The sequence below is a fragment of the Phyllobates terribilis genome, unplaced genomic scaffold, assembly GCF_046119375.1.
Source record: "Phyllobates terribilis strain yellow unplaced genomic scaffold, ASM4611937v1 Scaffold_11__3_contigs__length_659146591, whole genome shotgun sequence".
NCBI lineage: Eukaryota > Metazoa > Chordata > Amphibia > Anura > Dendrobatidae > Phyllobates > Phyllobates terribilis.
Window position 1 is genome coordinate 239837570 of NW_027362771.1, and position 19883 is coordinate 239857452.

At 42.8% G+C, this 19883-nt stretch overlaps 1 long non-coding RNA gene across 1 annotated transcript in view; it reads left to right on the forward strand.

Annotated features, from left to right (window-relative positions):
• Nucleotides 1-12844, forward strand: part of LOC141165084 (uncharacterized) — a 74094-nt gene extending 61250 nt beyond the window's left edge. Inside the window, exons 2-3 of the long non-coding RNA XR_012251050.1 lie at nt 12319-12399; nt 12661-12844. This is a non-coding gene — a long non-coding RNA (uncharacterized lncRNA). The remainder of the gene's footprint in view (nt 1-12318; nt 12400-12660) is intronic.
• Nucleotides 12845-19883: the final 7039 nt, after the last annotated feature.

Sequence of the window (19883 nt, forward strand, 5' to 3'; positions counted from 1 at the left end):
GGATTAGGGAGGCCATTAGGCTAGCCTATGTATCCAGCGGAGAGGAAGCACCGCGTGGCCTGAAAGCTCACTCTACCCGGGCGGTGGCAACCTCATGGGCAGAGAGGTCTGGCATCTCGATGGAGGACATATGTAAGGCAGCTACCTGGTCTTCTCAATCTACCTTCTATAAGCACTATAGACTAGATCTGGGTGCTTCGTCTGACCTCACATTTGGGAGAAGGGTGCTCCAAGCGATGGTCCCTCCCTAGAATCTTCATCTCTGCAATTCTCTCGTGGTGCTGTCATGGTCGACTGATAAAGAGATTAGTTACTTACCGGTAATGGGATTTCTCAGAGACCATGACAGCATCCTTATATTCCCTCCCTTCACCCCTTTTTGGGAGCACTTCTTATCTGTTTTCATTCTTTATTCTCACACATTGGTGTTGTAAGAAAATGTATATACTGTTTGTTTCATGATTATCTTGCTATGTCTACTAACCGGGCGGTCCTCTTAATGCTCTGTAATCCAAACTGAGGCGAGAGGGAGGGCCGCCCACTTTTAAGCCTGTAGGTTTCCGGTCCTTGGTGGGCGGATTCCCTCTCTCGTGGTGCTGTCATGGTCTCCGAGAAATCCCGTTACCGGTAAGTAACTAATCTCTTTTTTTTGGGGGGGGGGAATACTAAAAGGTTAATAAGACGGGTATTTGTACAGTCTGACTGAGAAAAAAAAAAAAAGAGGCTTTAGATGAAAAAAAAAGGATTTTTCCTGGCCCCTGAGACCTGGGGCTAAGTCTACCAATTTGAGCAGCAACACACAGGACTGTAATGCAGTGTTTGTTGGTATAACCACTGCATCTCCTATACAGCCTGCCTGCCTGATATCTGGGATGGATATTAGTTCTCAGAAGGACTATTTGTTTGATTTTGCAGGCTTTAGAGACCCTACACTACCTATTTCGCAGTATAAATCTCTCTCTAGCTCAGCAGCACTCTCCCTACACTTTCTGATCTGGAGCGACTGTGTCCAAGATGGTGGCGCCCGGTTTTAAATACTCGAGGTGACGCTGCGCGGCCAGCCAATCACTGTAATGCCCACAACCAACATGGCTGCGTTATTAGTGACTGGCTGGCAATCCCTGCATGTTCATTGGCTCTGTAAAGAGCGCCAAACATGCAGGGCGGAGAACCGATCTCCCGCCCGAGTAACCCGAAAATGCTCGGTGCTCGCCGAACATCCTGAGTAGTGAGATACTCGGGCGAGTACCGAGCAGTGTCGAGCATGCTCGCTCAACACTAGTAAAAATGATAAATCTATGAAAGTCCATGATCTAGAACTTATTTATCCTTGTTTTTAACAAATTGGTGCATTATTCTATGATGTACTTTAATAAATAACTTCCCCCATGATGGTAATATTGTTATCAATGATTCTAGCTATTCTGCAAAAAACAAAGTTAAATGTCACATAGACCAGACAATATTGAAGTGACAATTGATTACTCCACTTTAAGTTATTAGGCTTAAGTAGAATTATCATTAGTGATGAGCGAGCACTAAATTGCTTGGGTACTCGTTGCTCGGGTTGAGCAAATTGGAATACTCGGGTGCTCGACCCGAGCAACGGGCCCAATGTAAGTCTATGGGAAACTCGAGCATTTTTCAGGCGGCTCCCCCGGCGGTCTGCAGAGGGCCTAAAAATTGCCCAAATCGATGGGAACAGTGCTCAAATGACATGGGAACAGCATGGGGAAGACCCCTGGAAGCATTTCTGACTCCCAGGTCACTGCTGTCAACAACGTTGTGAGAGTATTACGCCACTTTTACGGACTCACAATAAAACATACAAAAACCAAAACCAAAAATACTCCTCCACACCTTGGGCTATGTTCACACATAGCGTTTTTGTTGTGTTCTTGCACTTTCACATTGCTTTCAACAAAGACAAATTCATTCACTGGGAAATGTCAATTTTAACCTTTTACAACCTTATCTGGCCATGTAGTGTGTGACACATTATCAGACACATGCATACAGTGCTGAAAAGCCATGGGAACAGCATTGGGAAGACCTCTGGAAGCATTTCTGACTCCCAGGTCACAGACTAAAAGTGTGCCCATTTTAAGTGATCCTTTGCACATGCAAAGATGCCTCCCACCATGCACCTGTCGTTGCAGACTTGCAACAATCACTGTCCATATCCTTGAACCAGTGCAACATTCTGTTGTCCCTACCCCATTCCTTGGAATGCAAGCGCAAGAATGCAGCCAGCCAGCCACCCACCCACAGGCTGCAATACTTTACTGCCAATTTTTTTGACATCTGCTTGCACTTGAAATGTGGCCTTTTAGGCTCGTGGAGGCGGGAGCTTTTCATAACCTCATGCCGGGTGTCCATACTCGGTTCCCAGCCACCACTGTTTCTCCCGGTGTCGTCTCCGTTTTCCACAAGCACGGGTCCCACAACATTACCCGTGCCCTCCCCAGTGCACTTACTGGGAAGGACTGCCTAACTACAAACACTTCGACAGGTGAATGTGGCCAGGGATGATACGGAGCCAGTCCACAGCTTTTTTTGCTGAGTTGTATTTCACCACAGCCATATTCGTTAGCTTGGTGAAAGGACTTGGGACACCATATCTACCCAGCTGTCATTTCTCCCAGGAAGTCCTCTAAAGCTGCTTTCACTTGAAATTTTGCCTTTTAGGCTTGTGGAGGCAGAAGCTTTTCATAACCTCCTGCTGGCGGTGGCCGGGTGACCATACTCCATCCCCAGCCGCCACTATTTCTCCCGGTATCATCTCCGCCTTCCAAAAGCACTGGTTCCACAACATTACCCGTGCCCTCCCCAGTGCACTTACTGGGAAGGACTGCCTAACCACAAACACGTGAACAGGTGAATGAGACCAGGGATGGTACGGAGCCAGCCACCAGCATTTTTTGATGAGAATTGTATTTAGCTCGGTGAAAGGACTGGCATAGAGGGAAATCGTATCTGCCCTGGGTGTCATTTCTACCAGGAAGTCCTCTAATGCAGCTTGTTGCAGAAGCAATGGCAGCCCATCCAACATCAACTCGCACTTGTCGGTGGTGCTTTGACACACAAACATCTTTCTTTTGCGCATTTAATTTCATGAATACAGAGTTGGACAATGGCCTGATCTGCATTGCGGTTTAAGAAGTAACATGCATAAGTATGTCCGATCCACATTAAAAAAGTAGCCATAGAGGGTCCCGGAACATTCCCCCACACTTTTCTTTTTCTTAGCCAGGGCTGCTTCTCGGCAGGGTTGGACGGGCCCACCAGAGAACCGGAGACTCTTCCGGTGGGCCTGGCTTCTCCATCAGAAGAGTTCATAGAGCCAAGGTGAGGCCATGATTATGATAGAGGCCACCATCTGCTTAGTTTTCTGTTACTCGGAATGCAAGTGCAAGTATGCAGCCAGTCACCCACCCACCCATTAGCCGCAACACTAAACTGCAAGATTTCTGGGCAGCTGCTTGCACTTGAAATATGGCCTTTTAGGCTCGTGGAGGCGGAAGCTTTTTACAACCTCATGCCGGCGCGCTGCCGGGTGTCCATACTCGGTCCCCAGCCGCCACTGTTTCTCCCGGTGTCATCTCTGCCTTCCACAAGCACGGTTCCCACAACATTACCTGTGCCCTCCCAGTGCACTTACTGGGAAGGACCTCCTAACTACAAACCTGTGGACAGGTGAATGTGGCCAGGGACGGTATGGAGCCAGTACACAGCTTTTGTTTGCTGAGTGTTATTTCACCACAGCCATTTAGCTCGGTGAAAGGACTGGCATAGAGGGAAACCGTATCTACTCTGGATGTCATTTCTCCGTCACCAGGTTCCAAACATTGTCACACACGACCATACCTGGCTCTATGTTCAGCGGTGAGAGCCACAGATCAGGCTGCTGTGTTACAGCTTTCAACAACTCTGCAGCGCTGGGCGGTTTGTCAATTAAGCATTAAGCATGTTATCTTCAGCACAGCCTGTTGCCGCTTGGCCAAGGCAGTGCTGCAGTGCTGTCAGCTTGTGACTGATGTGGTCATTTTGGAAATGGAGGAGGAGGTGCAGGAGCTGAACAATGCGATTACGCTGAGGTTAAATTGGTGACGCTGTTTTTTATACTAATGAAAGATCCTATTGTTTTTGTTTTTTTTACTTTATTTTTTTTAAGACAAATGCATTCACCAGGAAATGTCATTTTAACATTTTACAACCTTATCTGGCAATGTGGTGTGTGACACATCATCAGTCACATCCTGTTTTATTTATGATGGAGGGACTCTGAAAGTCATAAAGCCTATTTTTATAGGGACATCAGACAGCCCTTACTATTCTTAAAAGGTCAGCAGTCGGCCCTCACTATTGTTAGAGAGCCATCAGCCGGCTGTGCTTTGTTGTTCCCATTATTAACAAGTGGGTCCCTATACTGTTATTGCGTATCCAGTGACTGCAAGGGCTGCCAAAAATTTGTATGCAACCCAATACCCCTTTGAAGAGACATAGAGGAGGGTCTCAGTAAAAAAAATGTTTCCATTATAAAGGAGTGGGTCTCCCATAGTGGTAATGCCCATGCTGTGACTGCAAGGGCTGCCAAAATTTGGGAAAAACCCTACTAAGAATTTAAAGTCACATAGAGCAGGGCCACAGTAACAAGTACGACATGTTCCCATTGGAAAGGAGAGAGTCTGCTCTACAGTTATAAGTTATCCATTGAGTCCAACGGCTAACCAATTTAGGAAAAACCCCACTATTTAAAGACACATAGAGCAGGGCCACAGTTGACAGGCGGATGCGCTTATCAGATATAATTCCACCAGCGGCACTAAAAACCCGCTCTGAAAAAACGCTGAGATGCGAGGGTCATGGGAAAGGCAGCGTAACATAAACTCATCCATGCGTGCAAGACTACTAACAGGCAAGACTTCCGTGTCCTCACCAAGAGGATGACTGACCATGCTCTCCTCCTCCTCCTCTCTGTCCTCTCGCCATCCACGCTGAACAGACGGTATGACAGCCGTGCAGGTAGTACCGTCTATAGTGCATGAAACTAGCTCCTGTCCTTCCTCCTTCTCCTCCTCCTCCTCCTTCTGTTCCTCTTTGTCACCCAATCCACATTGGGATGAGATGAGGGCTTGGCTGTGTGTAATCACCCTGTATGGTTCCTTTCTCCATCTCATCGTGCTCCATCCTCTTTGATTGTGAGCAGAGAACGTTTCAGAAGACAGAGAAGCGGGATGGTGACGCTAATTATGGCGTCATCGCTGCTCACCATCTTGATGGAGTCCTCAAAGTTTTGGAGGATGGTACATATGTCTGACATCCAAGTCCCCTCCTGAGGTCTTATGTGTGGAGTCTGAACTGAATACCGATGGCCTTGTTGATGCTAGTACTCAACCACTGCCCTCTTCTGTTCACAAATCCTTCCCAACATGTGCAGTGTAGAGTTCTAAAGTGTGGGAAAATCCACACCAGTCTGTGAGCCGGAAGCTGCAAATGCTGCTGAAACACAGCAAGGGTGGCGGAAGCTGTAGCTGACTTTCTAAAATGGGTACACAGGCGGCGTACTTTGACAAGCAGATCCGGCAGCTCCGGGTAGGATTTGAGAAACCGCTGAACCACGCTGTGCCCTATAATTATTAGGTATCCAAGCTGGATACGTGGAATGAACTGGCTCTCTATGCCTTGCAGGTCCTGGCCTGCCCTGCCGCCAGCATTTTATCAGAGCGGGGTTTTAGTGCTGCTGGTGCAATTATATCTGATAAGCGCATCCGCCTGTCAACTACAAATGACTGAGTTTGGAGCGAATTTATATGTGATCCGTGTGACGGAGAAAACAGAGTTTCAAATAGATTGCCTGTAGGTAAGTAGTTTGAACAGCAAACTGCTGTGAATTGCTTCACTGACACACTAAAGGAAATTTTTAATGGAGGCCAGAAATGGCAGTATTTTCTGACAATGTATATGTTATCCGTGTGACGGAGAAACAGTTTTAAATAGATGGATTTCTAGCGCTGTAATATGGAAAGGACCTGGCTTTATTCTGCAGAGCCAACAAGCAAATGACACAGAAAAACGGTGTTCTCTGGATTGCTTTTTAAGAAAATAATGAGGATTTAGGCTATGTGTCCACGATGCAGAAATGCTCAGGATCCTCTCTCACCAAGGCTCTTCTTCCACGATTGCTCAGTTTGGCTGGATGGCCAGGTCTAGGAAGACTTCTGGTGGTCCCAAACTTCTTCTACTTAAGGATTATGGAGGCCACTGTGCTCTTAGGATAAAAAGACCTACAAATTAACCATGTAATATATGGTCAATAATCCCTAGAAAACTAGAAAAACTGATTAATAGCCTATAGTGGGGGAGAGAGAAACTTTAAATAAAAGGGGACACGTCTCCCCTATAAGTAATATCTCAATCCACATATTAGTAGACCCCAAAATGACATGAGAGGGATTTAAATGCTCTTAGGAACCTTGAATAATGCAGAAATTCTTTTGTAACCTTGGCCAGATCAGTGCCTTGCCACAATTCTTTCTCTGAGCTCCTTGGGCAGTTCCTTTTGAGCTTATGATTCTCATTTGGTCTGACATGCACTGTGAGCTGTGAGGTCTTATATAGACAGGTGTGTGCCTTTCCAAATCAAGTCCTATCAGTTTAATTAAACACAACTGGACTCCAATGAAGGAGTAGAACCATCTCAAGGAGGATCACACGGAAATGGACAGCATGTGGCTTAAATATGAGTGTCTGAGCAAAGGGTCTGAATACTTATGACCATGGGATATTTCAGTATTTCTTTTTTAATAACTTTGCAAAAATTTCTACATTTCTGTTTTTTTTCAGTCAAGATGGTGTGCAGAGTGTACTTTAATGAGAAAAAAAATGAACTTTTTAGAATTTACCAAATGGCTGCAATGAAACAAAGAGTGAAAAATTTAAAGAGTCTGAATACTTTCCATACCCACTGTACATTCTGAGGTAGAATATCATCTGCACTTGTCTGCTGATCTGAAATGAATTGTGAGCCAATCCATATGAAATGAACAATGAAGTATCTAGCTAATATAAAGAGAATATAGTACAGATCCTCCAGACCAGGTATAAAGTTAAATAAAAATATTACTTGCATGGGTGGTGTGGGTATTTACAAGCCTGATATTTCGCTTACAAAGTGCACTAATAGTGTGCTCGGCTGCTGGCTCATTACTACTGATCTGAACCAACGAGAGTGCACTGTCATTGTGCACATCGCACAGTGACAGAGCAGGGACTAGCTGAGCACCTGATATGAAGGTCACCAATGGCGCTTCGTTTTAGGGAGAGCGCAAATGCTGCGGCAGTGGCATGCACTGGGATTCTCAAATGAAACATCATGAAAAAGGAAATTGTAAAAAAAAAAAGTAAAGCAGTCAGATAGTGTAGCTAGGGAAGGAAAGGGAATTTTGAATTAAAGTATATTAGAAAATAGTTTAGATTAAAGCATTAAACTGATAGGCATTAGTAATTGAAATTAATTTGTAGTTCAGACCACCCCTTTAATCTATCTATCTCTCTATATGCAGCAGAAATAATCCTACTTGGATGTGTGAACAAAGCAAGATATATTGAAAATAGTTTGCTAGTTTAGCATGGACAAAATATTCTAGAGTGTCCTGAGCACAAACATCAACACCAAAAAACATCTTTAGCCACCCTCGGCCTTCAGTCAATCCACTAATCATGTTCTCATGCCCTTGGTGTGTAACTAACATGAATTACTAGTCCACTGTCACCACCACTGGCTCTTTGTAAATCTCTGCCTACCTGACAATGTGCAGTAAGCCAGATTTTTGCAGCCCAGCTTCATTGACACATTGTGTGTGCCCTGGGAGGCAGCGGTGACATACAGTACGTCACAACCAGCCAACCAAGAGATTTTCGAAGTCGGTTGCAACCACTGCTTTTGTGGGCATTTGTAGTGCACAGGTGAGTGACCGGTAAGTCAAAGTAACAGGGCAAGCTACAGCCACCACTTACTGTTTAATGAGTGATGACTGAAGCAATGCCAGCACTCCAGCACTGAAAGCTGGTGGCTCCTGAGAGGTAGAAAGTTCATTTTCTTCTCAATGCCACACTTTCAGTACTGCAGCACCTTCATAACTATTAACTTGCAGACTAACCTTATAATTCCAAATTAATAAAATTATCCAACCTAACAGGTTCCCTTTAAGGTAATAGATCTTATAGTGGGATGCCACTTGTTCAGGACCCTGTATAGTAGCCAGAGCACAAAGCAGATTCTTCTTTGGGAGATATAACACAACTCTACCTTAGATACCATGAAATACCATTTTCTCCTGCAATCCTGCAATGACTAAATGAAGCTTCCTTTGGCTATAATTGCTCATCTCTTGTAGATAGAGAAGCCAGACTTGCTAAAGGTGTTATTATTACCATTATTATTACCATTATCATTATTATATGGACCAATTAGTGAGTTTGTACCAATTATATCTCTCCAGCATCTTAAAAGCCTCCATCTTGAATACAGCAATTCCTGCACTGCAATTTAGGATGAGTAATTTATCATTGAAGTGACACGTTTATACAAGAAGTATATTTATATGTAAAGTATTTAATTTCTCCATGTTCATTACAAGGCTCAATATCTGAAATGTTTTGCAATTCTGTATTTTATAATTCTTTGCTGAATTCATACAGAGGTAATTGTTGCAATAATGACAGTTTGTTAATAATCCCATCCAAAGTGGGTTATCTTGAAGGTAAAATGTTTGACTTTATTTGCTATTGGACCTTTCAATTACAGCTTAAGCATAAATACAATGTTGATAGTGCATGAAGAGCTGAATAAAAGCTTAGATGGATGGGATAAAAGCGCTGCATAAAATGCTTAAAAACAGATAAGTTTCTAGTTTTGAACAAAAAATAAAAGAAAAGAGTATTTGAAGGTCAAGTAATGAAAGAATCTAACTGCCTCATTGAGACAATTTCAGTTCATTCACATTCTCAATTGAGAAATCTTTCAAGCATAAACCAACTTATTTGTCAGTAAAGTTCTTGGATTCATCATTCAGTTTCATATTTAAAGGGGGAAAAAACGCCTAGCTTCAATGTCTTGCAGGTAAATATCTTGAGTATGCCTTTGTGCATGCACACACTCTATGTAACCTACAGAAAAACTTCTTGTTGGAATTATAATTTGCACCATCTTATTGGTGGAACCACTGACTGTATCCAAAAATATTATAACCCACAGAAGTCATGGAACACTTTGAAATAAATGTCTTTAGACTACACAATACACATCAAGAGACCACCAAATCTATGAAGCACAGCTTTACAGCGGGTGATTGGACAGGAGTGATTGTGTGAAACGCTAGAGATTTGTTATTTATTATAGCCTTCATCTTTTTTTGTTGGTTTGCTCCATTGAAATAGAGTGGGTACGGAAAGTATTCAGACCCCTTTAAATTTTTCACTCTTTGTTTCATTTTAGCCATTTGGTATATTCTTAAAAGTTAATTTTTTTTTCTCTCATTAAAGTACACTCTGCACCCCATCTTGACTGAAAAAAAACAGAAATGTTGAATTTTTTGCAAATTTATTAAAGAATAACTAAAATATCACATGGTCATAAGTATTCAGACCCTTTGCTCGGTATTGAGTAGAAGCACCCTTTTGAGCTAATACAGCCATGAGTCTTCTTGGGAAAGATGCAACAAGTTTTTCACACCTGGATTTGGAGATCCTCTGCCTTTCTACCTTGCAGATCCTCTCCAGTTCCGTGAGGTTGGATGGTGAACGTTGGTGGACAGCAATTTTCAGGTCTCTCCAGAGATGCTCAATTGGGTTTAGGTCAGGGCTCTGGCTGGGCCAGTCAAGAATGGTCACAAAGTTGTTCTGAAGCCACTCCTTTGTTATTTTAAGAAAAAAAAAACAAAGACAAAAGCAAAATACACAAATACCTAAAAGTAAGTGGATAAATTAGACAGTGCATAAAAATAATGATAAATAAAGGGTATTTAGTTAACATACATTTTGATCAAAATGTAAAAGCCATCCCGCCACATCACGGCCACTCTTATGGGACAGTCCTAACTTTAATATTAAGACTTTACCATTTGTCAAGTGACATACATATGGATAAGGGCAGAGAGACTGAACCCTTAGTAGAAGCATGAACCTGAGAGGCAGAATGAACCTTTCAGCTCAGACAAAGAATGGCCACACCCTTATATGCACTAAAGCACATTAGACTACAAAGAAAAAACCTGGGAGTCTGAACTGAAACATAAGTTGATGTGCATGCAAAATATAAATGCATGTTCACATAAGGCCATTAGACAGAAAAAAAACAAAGACAAAAGCAAAATGCACAAATACCTAAAAGTAAATGGATAAATCACACAGTGCATAAAAATAATGATAAATAATAAAGGGTATTTAGTTAACATGAATTTTGATCAAAATAATGTAAAATCCATCCGGCCACATCACGGGAACCCTTATGGGACAGTCCTAACTCTAATAATAAAACCTTACCATTTGTCAAGTGACATACATATGGATAAGGGCAGAGAGACTGAACCCTTAGTAGAAGCATAGACCTGAGAGGCAGAATGAACCTTTCAGCTCAAAGGACGGCCACACCCTTATATGCACTAAAGCATTATTATTAATAATAATAATAATATTATTGTTGTTGTTTTAGCTGTGTGCTTTGGGCCATTGTATTGTTGGGACTTCGGCCAAGTCTGAGGTCCAGAGCACTCTTGAAGAGGTTTTCATCCAGGATATCTTTGTACTTTGGCGCATTCATGTTTCCTTCAATTGCAACCAGTTGTCCTGCCCCTGCAGCCGGAAAACACCCACATAGCATGATGCTGTCACCACCATGTTTCACTGTTGGGATTGTATTGGGCAGGTGATGAGCAGTGCCTGGTTTTCTCCACACATACCGCTTGGAATTATCACCAAAAAGTTCTATTTTCATCTCATCAGACCAGAGAATCTTATTTCTCATAGTCTGGGAGTCCTTCATGTGTTTTTGAGCAAACTGTATGCGGGCTTTCATATGTCTTGCACTGAGGAGAGGCTTCCGTTGGGCCACTCTGCCTTAAAGGTTCGACTGACGGAGGGCTGCAGTGATAGTTGACTTTGTGGAACTTTCTCCCATCTCCCTACTGCATCTCTGGAGCTCAGCCACAGTGATCTTGGGGTTCTTCTTTACCTCTCTCACCAAGGCTCTTCTCCCACGATTGCTCAGTTTGGCTGGATGGCCAGGTCTAGGAAGACTTCTGGTGGTCCCAAACTTCTTGTACTTAAGGATTATGGAGGCCACTGTGCTCTTAGGAACCTTGAATAATGCAGAAATTCTTTTGTAACCTTGGTCAGATCTGTGCCTTGCCGCAATTCTGTCTCTGAGCTCCTTGGGCAGTTCCTTTGAGCTCATGATTCTCATTTGGTCTGACATGCACTGTGAGCTGTGAGGTCTTATATAGACAGGTGTGTGCCTTTCTAAATCAAGCCCTATCAGTTTAATTAAACACAACTGGACTCCAATGAAGGAGTAGAACCATCTCAAGGAGGAACACAAGGAAATGGACAGCATGTGACTTAAATATGAGTGTCTGAGCAAAGGGTCTGAATACTTATGACCATGTGATATTTCAGTTTTTCTTTTTTAATAAGTTTGCAAAAATTTCTACATCTGTTTTTTTTTCAGTTAAGATGGGGTGCAGAGTGTACTTTAATGAGAAAAAAATGAACTGTTTAGAATTTACCAAATGGCTGCAATGAAACAAGGAGTGAAAATTTAAAGGGGTATGAATACTTTCCGTACCCACTGTAGTAGCCAACCTGAGTCATGTTATGTCATGTTGTGGTTGATCTTTTTCAGGTGTTGCAGCCCATTAAAGATTAACATACAACAGTCTCTCAGTCGTCAGTCTATGAGCCATGTTTATGGTCAAGAGCGGCATCAAACTTCTGACCAGCTTACAAATGCATTTGTGTATATTTTTCTCACTGTGGCTAATTATGACACATTGGAGCTTAGAAAAATGTGAACTAGCCTGCCTTATCAAACAAAAACAATCAGCATCTGGCTGCTCCCCCCTATAAAATACCATAGATGTTCATGAATTATACCTCTGCAGTTCACCATTCAATTAATAATACAAGGGTACAAGTAAGGGTATGTGCACACGTTAAATAAAAAAGTGTCTCTTGGCAGGAAGAATGCTGCATAAAAATGTGCGCTTTTGCATGGGTTTTCCAAGTGTTATCTTTACGTGTTTTTTTCCTATTTATTAGAATTTGTGAAAAAAGCTGCAAAAACGCTGTAAGAATTGACGTACTACAGAATCGAAACTGCTTCAAATCTGGAAGGAAAAAGTAAGCAACATGTGCATGAGATATCAGAAATCTCATTCATTTTGCTGGGACAGTAATTTTTTTTTCATTTAAAAAATGTGGGGAAAATGCAGCAAAAAAATTTAAGTGTGAATATCAGAGATTAATGTATTGGTATGTCAGCACATTATAGTTATCATAAAAAATCAAGCAATGCAAGTAAAATTTATCTATTGTGATTAAAAAAAAGTAATAATAAAGTAATAGTTTAAACTCTTCCCTCCCCCAAAAAATGATGACCAGAGTAAAGGAACTGAGAGACCAGACCTGAGTAATGGAACCAAAAGGCCTGACCGAGTAAAGGGACAGAGAGACCAGACCCAGGTGAATACCCAAGAGACCAAACCCGAGTGAAGGAACCAAGAGAGACCAGAGCTGGGAGAGCTGAGCTGAGTGAGCAGAGCCAGGACCAAGAGAGAGATGACTAGGCTGCAGAGGAGGGATGTTCACATGAGCTGTCACTCTCAGTGTAGACATATGGTACAAAGTGGGGATCAAGGCTGTGCTTCAGGAATAAAGGCGGCCAGCGTGACGAGTTTGCGGAGTTACTCATCAATTTAAGATTTGCGGCCTAGAGGGCAATATCATCGACTCCCCATTAGGACCTGTGTGACATTTTGTGCTGCCTAGAAAGTGACAATGGTTATGGGCCTGGTAGTGATAGAGATGCCCTTTTGGTTAGGGTATTAAGACTAAGACCTTACTGACAATAAAAGTTGTTTACGCTAATTGTAGTAATATAACTATAATGTGTAAATAGTATTGTGTCAATATCTTGTTTATCCGAATTGCCATATTCCTTTTGTATCATAATTTGTTTCCTTTTAACCTTTTTCTCTGCCCCTTGATATTGTGACGAAGGCACCCCTCTAATTGTGTTAATCTAATAAATAGTTGATGGTTTAAGTACCACTGTCTCCTCATTGTCTGCGCTGTTGCATCCGCGTACCTGTTAACATATTTATGTCCTTTTTGAACATACTATATTATAATTGGCAGTGCTATACAAAGTATATTGAAATAGTTTAACTTATTAGAATTTGCTTATCAATATTTTCAAGAAAAAATGTTGAAATACAAAACTGGATCAAACTTTTAAAGCTATGCCATAGAATAATTTTAATAAACCACAGTTCTGTTCCCTTTTGAGGATATTTTTTTTTTCAAAGGATAATATTATTTGTAATATGACTTGCAGATGTGATAGGCTGAAATATTTTCTTTGCAAAAGTTATTTTTGTTTATTTGTAATCTGTAACTATCCCACATAATTCTTAGAACTGTAGATTTTTACATTGATTTTATTTTTAACCACTGTTATATTGGAAGTCAGGAATTTTTTTCAATACATGGTCTCTACAGACAGGAAATATTCAGAAACTTGACATATGCCAATCAATCCCTATGTTTAAAAACTTAATAAGGAGTACATAGTCTCTCAATATGTACTCATAAAGAACACATCAAACCTTTCCTATATAGTAGGAGTTTATTTCCACTTGTCAGATTAAACAAGTGACACATTGTCTTGATGTTAATGATGTCTTGGCACATCAAATAAACACATTGCCTTAGCCTTTCCAATTTCGTATCAAATCTGCTCCATGAGTTTTATCAAGATGCCTTTCTCTTTGTCAATTTTGTATTAAATGTGACAGGGTTGAGTGATAGTGCCACTGCTGATTGCATGTACACTTCCTGAAATCATTTTACAGTCTAGCATTTCATACTGTGTCTTTTGGAAAACTAAACTAATAAGTAAAACATCTCAAAACTATTTAATTAAAAAGTCTATATGCGACCAAGAACGTAAGGAATTCTGAGATTCTCCAAAGTAGATCTTAATTTCGAGGATATTACATACTTACATAGGTTGAAAAAAAAACGGACCATCAAGTTCAACCTTTCTCCACCAATTATAAATACTTTGTCACTAAGTTATCTATAACCCATTATGTTGGCATCTGTTCAGTGGGATTTAAGGAAGACTCACTGTTGTGCATTGCACTATGCTAAAGTTTTACACTAAAATTATCCCACAATGTATCACTCAGAAGGGAAACACAAAGCTTGAAAATCATTTATTTAGGGTAGCATTATGAAAAAGAGGTTTAGCTAGTGTCGGTTATAAAAAATGGTTGGAACTAATATAAGAGACTTTTATTTAGCATTTGATCTCTTGAAAAAGCTGTAAGCGAAACGCATGTTGGTGCAGTGAGGAGAGTTCAGCATTCGTATCCATTCATGGTAAGTACCATATGGGTAAGCACCGTACTACTATACTGTTTCTTTGAAGGAAAATGCATTAGTAGCATTGATATGCACTGGCGTATGTTTATGAATTCAGCTATGCTTCCCCATATGAATTATTTATATATATATATATATATATGTATATATATATATATATATATATATATATTTATTCAGGTTGTGCTTTGTGATTATAGTGATTATTTAGAGCTGTATGATGTTTTGCATATTTTAAACATCATTACACTGATATTAGGGCAATCTTATGGCAGTAATATTTACAACTTCTAAAAAGAAGGAGGGGGCCCTGAGATATTTTATCAGATGCCCCTACAGGTCTTAAACTATATACACACATCCGTGTGAGTGTTACCATCTGAGAGAAAGGGACCAATTGTTTTTCTCAGGTGTCATCCTAGTTGCATCCAAGATGCTTTCATTTTTTTCCAATTGTCTTTTTTTAACCATTGACTCTTAACAATGGATCAGTTAAAAAAAGATAAAATGTGGATGGAAGTCTGAAATACAAAAGTATGTCTTCCATGTGACATATATTTTGCACAGATCCCCAAAGACTTTGATGGCCAAGATTCATGTGGAAAATGGATGAGAATAGAACATACTCTGAGTCTCATGGACAGGAGACATAGGTTCAGTTTAAAAACTAATTTGTTTACGAATCAATGAAACTCTATGGCTGAGTGTGCTGTTCGAGAAAAAAGTGGACAGCATAAGAGCATAACAAATGGATATATAAATGTATCCTTGGTATTGTAGTGTTATATATGCATTTTTATATAAATATTTATTTACTTGTAACTTCCTTATTTATCCCACTTTTCTGCAGTTGTTTTTCCTAATTTCTTATTATTTGTATGGATTTGTCAGCAAGCAGCAAATGAGTTTTTCATGTGGGAAATAAGTCTTCTGGAAGCCTGTGCTAGCATTTCTTCTGCGGTGTTGCTATCAGTGTGTCAAGAGTGGGAGAAGAGAGTTGCATTGACAATCCAACACAGTGGGCAGCACTTTGAACACATTTTATAAGTGGTCATAAACTTGTAAAAAACTCATGAAAGAATAAAGTTACGTTAAAACCAAGCACACCATTGTTTTTCTTATGAAATTCTCAATATGTTTGATGTGTCACATGACTCTCTTCCCATTGAAAAAAATAAAGTTGGATCCAAAATGGCTGACTTCAAAATGGCCACCATGGTCACCACCCATCTGGAAATGTTTTCCCCCTCCCATATACTAATGTGCCACAAACAGGAAGTTGATATCACCAACCATTCCCATTTAATTTAGGTGTATCCATATAAATAGCCCATCCTGTACTTAGTTTACATGTGGTGTACTCTAAGTATCCAAAAATGTACCACACATGTCAGAGAGGACATGAATATACAATGAATGGGGGTAGGGGTGGGATAAATGTAATTATAATGAATTATGGAGGAGTGCTTGCAATTCTGATGAATTGGGAGAAAGGACATGTAATCATAATGATTTTGGAAAGGAAGATGTAATTATAATGGATTAGGGGAGAGGACATGTAATTATTATTAATTGGGGGAGGAAATGTAATTATTATGAATTGGGGAGATAACATTTAATTATAATGAATTGGGGGAGGACATCTATAATATAATGCTAGCTGCGTCCCTCTGTCCGAAGCCTCTATAGACTGCGCAGGCACAACGCGCCTGCGCAGTCTGGCTCCAGACAGAAGACCGCATCGAGCCGTTATAGGTAAGAGAAGTGTATGTCGCCAGAGATTGCGGTATGCATAAACACTGAACGCATACCGCGATTTCCGGGTCCATATGGACATGCTTACCTTTCCGGGAGGAGCGTTGCTGCTGTGCCTCTGTTCTGGCTGGGCCGGGTCAGGGGTGCGAAGTCGGAATCGCACATGCGCAAAGCGAGCTGTCCGACGCCATTTTACTGAAGACACATTAGCAGTGTGCCTTCAACAAAATGGCGTCAGACAGCGCGGTATGGGCACGCGTGTACTCCAGTGCCACACTCCTCCCCTGACCTCCGGCAAAACAGAACGCAGCGCTGGAGCACAGGGAAGAAAGTTGAGTATAACTGTTTATTTTTTTGTGTGTATGCAGCATGATAGCGATGAGGGGTACCATGCACACCAGGATAGGGATTAAGGGGTACCATGCATACGAGGATAGGGATGAGGGGGTACCATGCATACCAGGAAAGGGATGAGGGTGTACCATACATACCAGAATAGGGATGAGGCGGTACCAAACATACCAGGATAAGGAAGAGAGGTATCATGCATATAAGGATGAGGGATGGGTGTGCCTTGCATACCAGGATGAGGGATAGAGATGATGGGGTGCCATGCATACCAGGATAATGATGAGTAGGTACCATGCATACTAGGACAGGGATGAGGGGTACCATGCATACCAGGATAGAGATGAGGTGGTACCATGCATACCAGGATAGGAATGAGGGGTACCATGCATACCAGGATAGGGATGAGGGGTGCCATGCATACCACGATAGGGATGAGGGGTGCCATGCAAACAAGGGATGAGGGATGGGGTACCATGAATACCAGGATAAGAATGAGAGGGTCTCATGCATACCAGAATGGGGATGAGGGGTACCATGCATACCAGGATAGGGATAAGGGATACCATGCATAACAGAATGGGGATGAGGGGTGCCATGCATACAAGAGATGAGGGATAGGGTACCATGCATACCAGGATAGGGATGAGGGGTGCCATGCATACCAGGATAGGGATGAGTGGGTACCATGCATACCAGGATAGGGATGAGGGGTACCATGCATACCAGGATAGGGATGAGGGGTACCATGCATACTAGGATAGGAATGAGGGGTGCCATGCATACCACGATAGGGATGAGGGGTGCCATGCAAACAAGGGATGAGGGATGGGGTACCATGCATACCAGGATAAGGATGAGAGGGTCCCATGCATACCAGAATGGGGATGAGGGGTACCATGCATACCAGGATAGGGATAAGCGGTACCATGCATAACAGAATGGGGATGAGGGGTGCCATGCATACAAGAGATGAGGGATAGGATACCATGCTTTCCAGAATAGGGATGAGGGGTGCCATGCATATAAGGATGAGGGATGGGGTGCCTTGCATACCAGGATGAGGGATAGTGATGATGGGGTGCCATGCTTACCAGGATTGTGATGAGTGGGTACCATGCATACCAGGACAGGGATGAGGGGTACCATGCATACCAGGATAGGGATGAGGGGTACCATGCATACCAGGATAGAGATGAGGGGGTACCATGCATACCAGGATAGGGATGAGGGGGGCCCTACATACCAGGATAGGGATGAGGGGTACCATGCATACCAGGATAGGGATGAGGGGTACCATGCATACCAGGATAGGAATGAGGGGTACCATGCATACCAGGATAGGAATGAGGGGTACCATGCATACCAGGATAGGGATGAGGGGGGCCCTACATACCAGGATAGGGATGAGGGGTACCATGCATACCAGGATAGAGATGAGGGGGTACCATGCATACCAGGATAGGGATGAGGGGGGCCCTACATACCAGGATAGGGATGAGGGGTACCATGCATACCAGGATAGGGATGAGGGGTACCATGCATACCAGGATAGGAATGAGGGGTACCATGCATACCAGGATAGGAATGAGGGGTACCATGCATACCAGGATAGGAATGAGGGGTGCCATGCAAACCAGGATAGGGATGAGGGGTGCCATGCATACCACGATAGGGATGAGGGTTGCCATGCAAACAAGGGATGAGGGATAGGGTACCATGCATACCAGGATAAGGATGAGAGGGTCCCATGCATACCAGAATGGGGATGAGGGGTACCATGCATACCAGGATAGGGATAAGGGATACCATGCATAACAGAATGGGGATGAGGGGTGCCATGCATACAAGAGATGAGGGATAGGGTACCATGCATACCAGGATAGGGATGAGGGGTGCCATGCATAAAAGGATAGGGATGAAGGGTGCCATGCATGCCAGGATAGGGATAAGGGGTACCATGCATACCAGGATAGGGATGAGGGGTGCCAGACATGCCAGGTTAGGGATGAGGGGTGCCATACATACCAGGAAAGGGTTGAGGATTACCATACAAACTGGGATGAGGGATGGGGTGCCATGCATACCAGGATATGGATGAGGGGTGCCATGCATACCAGGATAGGGATGAGGGGTGCCATACATACCAGGATTGGGATGAGGGGTATCATGCATATGATGAGAGGAATCAGATGCGCCATGCATACAAGGATGGGGATCAGGGGTGCCATGCATACCAGGATAGGGATTAGGGGTGCCATGCATACCTGAATAAGGATGAGTGGTGCCATGCATACCAGAATAAGGATGAGGGGTGCCATGCATACCAGGAAAGGGAAGAGGAGTGCCATACAAACCAGGATGAGGGATGGGGTGCCATGCATAATAGGATTGGGATGAGGGGTGCCATGCATACCAGGATGAGGGATGGGGTGCCATACATACCAGGATAGGGATGAGGGGTGCCATGCATGCCAGGATAGGGATGATGGGTGCCATGCAAACCTGGATAAGGTTGAGTGGTGACATACATACCAGAATAAGGATGTGGGGTGCCATGCATACCAGGAAAGGGATGAGGAGTTCCATGCATACCAGGATTGGGATGAGGGGTACCATGCATACCAGGATAGGGATGAGGGGTGACATACATACCAGGATTGGGATGAGGGGTACCATGCATATGATGATAGGGATCAGGGGCGCAATACATACCAGGATGGGGATCAGGGGTGCCATGCATACCAGCATTAGGAAACTGGGGTGCCATGCATACCAGGATTGGGCATGAGGGGGCCATGCATGCCAGGATTGGGGATGAGGGGGCCATGCATACTGGGATTGGGGATGAAGGGTGCCATGCATACCAAGATTGGGATGAGGGGTGCCATGCATACCAGGAAAGGGATAAGGAGTGCTATACAAACCAGGATGAAGGATGGGGTGCCATGCATAACAGGATTGGGGGATGAGGGGTGCCATGCATACCAGGATGGGGATGAGGGGTGCCATGCATACCAGGATTGGGATGAGGGGTGCCATGCATACCAAGATAGGGATGAGGGGTGCCATGCATACCAGGATAGGGATGAGTGGTGCCATACATACCAGGA